The sequence below is a fragment of the Camelus bactrianus genome, unplaced genomic scaffold (assembly GCF_048773025.1).
Source record: "Camelus bactrianus isolate YW-2024 breed Bactrian camel unplaced genomic scaffold, ASM4877302v1 HiC_scaffold_44, whole genome shotgun sequence".
Classification (NCBI taxonomy): Eukaryota; Metazoa; Chordata; class Mammalia; order Artiodactyla; family Camelidae; genus Camelus; species Camelus bactrianus.
In genome coordinates, this window is record NW_027413960.1 from 5,981,368 (window position 1) to 5,988,440 (window position 7,073).

A 7,073-nucleotide genomic window follows, 5' to 3' on the forward strand; every position below is an offset into this window, starting at 1 on the left:
AGCATATCGGAGGGGCTTCAAGAGGGTGGAATAGAAGAACATGGAACTCAAAAAATATGTACTGAATTCTGGTAGAAGATCATATACAAGTGGAGCTACAGGAAAAGTCTTCACATAACTGTGTAGGAAGAAAAAAGAAAAGGAATCAGGATCAGACCTGTGCCCAGAAAGGGAGTGGTGGAAGGGGAAAAGTGGCCTCACCCTGGAAAGCCCCCTCTGCAGAGAGAAGGTCAGCTGGGACAGAAGAGCTTCAGAGGCTCAGAGTGCAGCACCTGCTCTGTGATGGACGGAGTAGGGAGAGACCAGCACAGATGGTCCCTGTAGTCCTCAGCCCAGATGGGAGCCTGCTGGTGTGTGCCAGGACTGGGTGCTGGAACTTGAGCTGCAGAGGACAGACCCAGGGAGGGGGCTGGGGCTGGCTGCACAGAGGCAACCTTGGGGGGCTGGGGTGTGGCCTGGGCTGAGGCTGGGAGTGTGTGTAGGGAATCCTGGGTGTGCCATCGAGGGCTCCAGTGTTGGTACATGTGAAGGGAGGTGCAGGACTGAGCCACAGCAGCCTACTTCTCAACTTGCTCTGGAAAATAGAATAATGGAAATCACCCAATCAAAACAGCAGATAGAAAAACAAATTTAAAAAAGAATGAAAGCAATATAAGAGACCTATCAGGTAATATAAACAACCTAACCTACTACCTAAAAGAATTAGAAAAAGAAGAATAAACAAAACCTAAAGTCAGCAGAAGGAAGGAAATAACAGAGGTCAGGGAGGAAATAAATAAAAATAGAGATTTAGAAAATGATAGAAAAAAATCAACAAAACCAAGAGCTAGTTTTTTTTGACAGAGTAAACAAAATTGACAAACCTCTGGCTAGGCTCACCAACAAGAAAAGATGACCCAAATTAACAAAATAAGAAATGAAAAGAAGAAATTACAACCTATACCACAGAAATATAAAAAAATCACAAAAGAATATTATGAATAATTATATGCCAACAAATTGGATAACCTAGAAGTGGACAAGTTTTTACAAACATATAGTCCACCAAAAGTGAATCAAGACAAGATAGGTAATTTGAACAGACTGATTACGATTACTAGAAGTGAAATAGTGTCTGTAATTTTAAAAATGTTCCCTGCAAACAGGAGTCCAGGACTGGATAGCTTCACTGGGGAATTCTACCAAACAAAGAACTTTCACCAATCCTTTTCAAACTCTTCCAATAATTGAAGAGGAGGGAACACTCCCACAGTCATTCTGTGAAGCCATTACCCTGATACCAAAACCAGACAACGATATCACCAAAAAAAGTTATAGACCAATATCTTTTATGAATATAAATGCAAAAATCCTTAATAAAAATATTAGCAAATGAAATCCAACACCACATAAAAAAGATCCTATACTACTATCAAGTCAGATTCATCCCAAGATCACAGGGATGGTTCAGTATATACAAATAAATCAATGTATTACACCATGTCAATAAAAGAAATAGCCTGAAATATAGAGGAGAGCCTGTTCCCAAGGCTCTGACCTTTAAGGACATTAACACATTTCTATTCACATAAAGATAACAAATTGCAGAATACAAAATAACATTTCTTTTGTTAGAGGTTTACAGGGGCACCATGACCTGACCTACGTGGACAGCTGCAAGAACACAGGATTCCAAGAACAAAGAATTCTTATGTTAAGAAGTTTGCAACAACCAAGCAAGTAGGAAAGAAGCCTGAATTCTGACTTGGGGAAGATGGTTCTCCAGGACCTTAATCTGCTATCTTCTTGGTCTGCCGGTTTTCTGAATGGTTTTCTAAATAAAGTAACTGTTCATTGCCCCAAGGCCCTGTCTTCTAATTTACTGGCCTTTGTGCAGTGAGCAGAATGAGTTTGGACTTGGTGACATTTGTACCTTCTTTTTTTCTGTTTTTGGCCCATCTTTCTGCAGTGAGGAAACTGGATGGAGCCACAGTGGGTAGAAGGGCTGGTTTCTGGAACTCTCTGTAAGCAAGGAGGTAGAGACTAGGTGTTTCCAGAAGATCAGGATGAGGCAAAGCAAAGCCTAGACCCAGCTCAGCACCTGGCTTGAGCTGAAAGGGGCTCAGACAGTGAGATTTGTGGCAATCTGTGCTTAGATGCTCTGGTTTATTAACCTCTTTAAAATTAAGAGTCTGATGAAAACCAAGGACCTTTGTGAATCTAATGAAACTCTGAACTGTTTCACCACACCTGGCCTAATGCCTGGCAGATAGTCTGTGCTTAATTCTGCAGAATTCTTGAAACCCAGAAAAATACGTGTATATGTTGATACACAAGTTTTGTGTTCTGTGTGTGTGTGAGGGGTGGCTGGCATGCTCATGGGTCTGTTCCTTAAAACGCCATGCTCCGTGTAAGCTCAGAATGGCAGGCAGAGGGTCTGGACAATTCTCAGTAACTCTAGGGCTGTGTGTCCTGCAAAATCAGTACTATCTCATTTGCAGTAAATGCTGTCACCTCTGATGTGGTAGCACTTTCTCTGGATGTCCCTGGAGTAAAACAGCTTCTTATTGGCATGCTCAAGGCTTAGGCTACTACTGTCAAAGGAGAAAAAGGTAATGAGACAGAAGAGAGGGTGGGGAGGAAATGAAGGTGAAGCTCGTGCTGGAGATCACCAAACCTGTCCTGCCTGCCTGTCAGGTCAAGATGCATCACACAGAACAAATGTCTGACTTCTACAGGACACATACATTTTCTCCCAATTTTAAGTCAAATTTTTTTTCAATCTTAGGGCATTGGCAATTAATGCCCAATTCATATTTCTGAATATAATATCAAAAGTAGCCAATATTATCTACTGAAAAACATTACAGAAAATGAAAGAAAAATGGGACAGTTTCTAAGGAAACATTGCTATAACATTAGTCATAGGCAACACGCATTAACTGGTTAATGTGTGTGGAGGGCATTCAGGTTGGCCTGCGCTGTCTTTTTTATGATTTAAATATATATATTTCCTAATGTGGCTTTAATGTCACACAAGTGGCTTTCAAGTGTAAAGCAAGAGAAAACAGGTAGCCAAAGAAAGCCCACCAGGCCTCTGTTCTCCGAGCCCATGGAAGGCCCCGCCGGCCCATCCAAGCCCTGACCAGTGGGTTTGGCAGCAGCTGTGACAATGGCCCCGTGTCCCTCAGGGGACAGCCAGGGCGTAGGCCCTGCACTCTCAGAAGCCTGGTTTCCTACGGGGCCGTGGGCCCCTCTGGGCCCCTGGCTCACTACACCAGTGAAAACCCCCTTAATCCGCAGTCTTTCAACTCTGACTAGGGAAGGGGGGCGCCGGCAGGCACAATCAAGAATCAGCCTGCCTTTGCTGCAGGGAGCCAGGAGATGAGGCGCTGTCTTATCTTAATTTCACAACCACTCCTATGAGACAGGTACTGTCAGTCTCATTCCCATTTCACAGATGGGAAAACTGGCTCAGAGGGGGGATGTGACTTGCCTAAGGCTGCACAGCAGGTAGTGAAGCCAAGCCTAAAACCAGACTCTGAATCCAGAGCCCATGCTCTTAACCACTTTAATTCTGCCCATGACAAATGTGCAGACCAGTCAAATGATTACTTCCTCATATTGCCAGAATTCCCATTACCTGTTACATGGACACAAATATTTTTAAATGCCTTATTCTGAAAACCAAAGGATCTCATAGTAAACTCATTATGTGCTGAAGAACCCTACCTGTTGACATCCCTGAACAAGTGTCTCTTGTTCCTATTTGTTTTTTTGATTTGCTTTAATTTTTCCTCAGTGGCAGAAACCGATGTTTCCTCAAAAGGCAACCTACCTTTGTTTCTTGTTTGACTCTTCAAAGCTACTTCACTAAGAAAATGCAGAAATTATTTTATTTGGGAAAGGAAATGATAAAGTGAGGAAATATAAAAGAAAACACAAGGTGTACAGACCTAGAACTGTCTTGTAATCACACTGGAATTAGTTTAACACCAGCGACAGTTAATTCATTACAGGATGTTTTGTGCTGATGGTTCTGAGGATGGAATTAACTCAGAAATGCTACACAGTGTCATTCTCTGAACTTAGCCCTTCTACAGCAATCTTTCTGAAACTCTGTCTTCCTTGAAGGTCACCACCGTGAACTACGGGATTTATTTTCAAAAAGGACTGCCAACAAGAGAAGGATCAATATGAGCCAGTTTAAATTCTGATTTTTCCCCAGGGCTTTGATTTAGGCTCTTCTGTTGGGAGGCACTCTCGGGAACCAAGTCACTGGCAGCAAATGCACCAAGTCAAAGAGCCACAGGGACAGAGGGTGACAATGCATTTAGCAGGGAGTACTAGCTCTTTTCCCATAAATAAAAGGAAGAGTAGGACAATGTGTCTAGTACCTTGGCTCGAAGGATATAATTGTCTTGACTTAGTTGGAATAGTTCCTTCTCCTGCTGTCTCTGTAGTTCCTCCATCTTATCTTCCAAAGCTCTCGCTCTTTTTCTGAGAATGTGACTGTAATCCACTCCACGAGGGCCTGTGCCCCTCTGCATTTTTCCTCTGCTTCCTGAACTCTTTCAAACATAGTCAGTTTTGCTTCCTTGTCCCCACCACTGTATCCTGAAGAATCCTTTTAAGGAAAAGCATTACTTTGGTGTCGAAAGTTATATATTAGATTTGAACACAGTGGTTAGGGGAAAAAAAATGAAAATGACATGGTTAACAATGTTCTATTACACAAGAAAATCCCTAAATGTTCAGTAAGAGCGAGGGAGTGCAGTATCACTCAGTGCAGAAGAAATTTCATTATTTATAATTTAATTTTAACATATAATTATAGACCATACAACCATTTTGAATATTACTGTGAAATTCAACATCTAGATTCAGAAACCTAACACAGGCATCAGTTTCTGAGGGGCCCTCAGACTTCTCGGGGAGACATGCAGCTTTCCCCGTGGGAAGCTGGAGCTGCGGGCTTGGTGACTCCCACTCCAGATATTCCTAAATGTCATAAACAATGGATAAAAGCACCACAAATACAAACTATGCTGAATGTGCATTTGGCAATTATGTAACAAGAAGCACTAATGCAACGGGAGCGCTGAGACAAGTGAGGATCTCACAGCAGGCAGGTGCATAACAAGCGCCCTCACACAGCCGTCCCCCTGCACGCAGGGCCCTGCACGCGGGACCCCTGCCCGGAATCGGCCTCTAATCCATCTGACGTGGAGGCCGACTGACCCAAGGCTCATGTCCAATGACACATGGAGCTAAATACATGCGAAGAGAATGTGGATCGGGATAATTTCAGGTTTTGTCACTTTTAAATAAATTACTCTTTCAAATGTTCACAGAAATAACTAAAAATATCTAAAAGAGGAATCAAAGAGCAGCTGATAACTCTATGAAGCATTTTAGTTCAGATTAAGTGGGCTTTAAAGAACATTTTTCTATATAAAGTATATCAAGGTATAATATCACTGGAATAATATAAATTGCATGGAAAGTAACAACTAGTTTAAGTTTGATTAAGGAAATAAATGATAATCCTGCTCTAATACTGTGATATCATACATCACATTAGAAAAAATGTTATTCATGTATATTTTGGTCAAATTTTTGGCTTTTAAGGTACCTCATAAATCCCCAAACAGCAGAAATATTTCTAAGACCAATAATTATTCAGTTAATAATACAAAAATAAAGTTTCAGGGAACTCCCTAGAAGAGATTCGGAGGCCTGTACTCAAACCCTGCAGGTCCTGAACTGACTCCTAGGGAATGTTTCCCTGACTGCCTTTGAGGTAAGTGAAGAATTAAAATTTTATATTTTTAATATAATTTCTTTAGAGTGTTAACTTTTTAAATGCAAAGTTTACTTCTTTCATTAAAAGTGAAATAAGTGGTTCTTAAAGATTTGGAAACTACAGAAAAGTCAAAAGAAGAAACAAGTCCCCAAAAGTACCTCATCCCAAGATTTCCTTCAAATCTCTTCCAGGTTTTTTTCCTTATAGAGTAGTAATCACATTTAATTGGACAGTTTGATGTAGAAGGTTTTCTGTAGAAACCTCTTAAAGCATTCATAAAGGATTTGTTTGAGTCATTGTAAAATCAGGCCATTAATCCCTCCAAGTCACTGGAGGACCAGTAACGTGGCCAGTGAAGGGGTCAGACCAGCCAGCACTGTGATTCTCCCCGGGACGGGGCGGCGGGAGTGTGGCGGGGGTTCTTGTTCCAGCTGCAGTCAGACAGTGCTTTTAAACCAGAATTCTCCCTTCCTGAGTTCTTCATTTTGATTTCTCGATAAGTTGTTATTTTTCAGTAATAATACATGGACAGTATCTTTTCCTTTTATACAGAAAAGAAAAGTTGCTTAGATATGAAATTCAAACATGAAAACACTGCAGAATTTGGGACTTCTGAGCCCTTCTTAAAAAAACAATGGATTAAAAAAATTCAGTCAAATTATAAGGCAATCAAAATAATTCCAGAATGGAGGAGCAATGGCTAATGGACTGGTGAGAAGCGTTCTGGCTCTGTAATAACCAGAACCAAGATCCACTTTCAAACGCTTAAGGGAATTACAGCTGCTGGAGAGAATATAATAAATATATTAATTATAGATAATATAACCACGTGTAAATATATATAATGATATATGACACATACATTATATATAGTATATAAAGTAAAGTTATAAATAATATACTTATTAAGAAATAAATCCAACAAAAATGGGTAGGAGTCATGCAAGTAGGGGATGTGAGAGTTTTACTACATATTTAATAGAAGGGAAAATTGATCGTGTATAAAACTGGAAAAAGCAGTTAAAAATAACAATACAGCTTTGGCAGTCTTTCACACGTTTTCATAATCTATGTTCGTGAAGGGACCTTTTGGGATGTAACATTTCTCAGGATTAAGTTTCTTTTTCTTCTTACAGATTTAAGTAAAATGAAACCTAATGTTTTAATGAAAAGAACTGATAAAGTGTGATCTGTTCTTATAAAATGCTTCTTCCATTTTTATTTGTCCACGTGCCTGCCTGTCTCCTCCCTTCTAGCTCTCATCCCCGCTTCCTTCCATCTGCAGGAC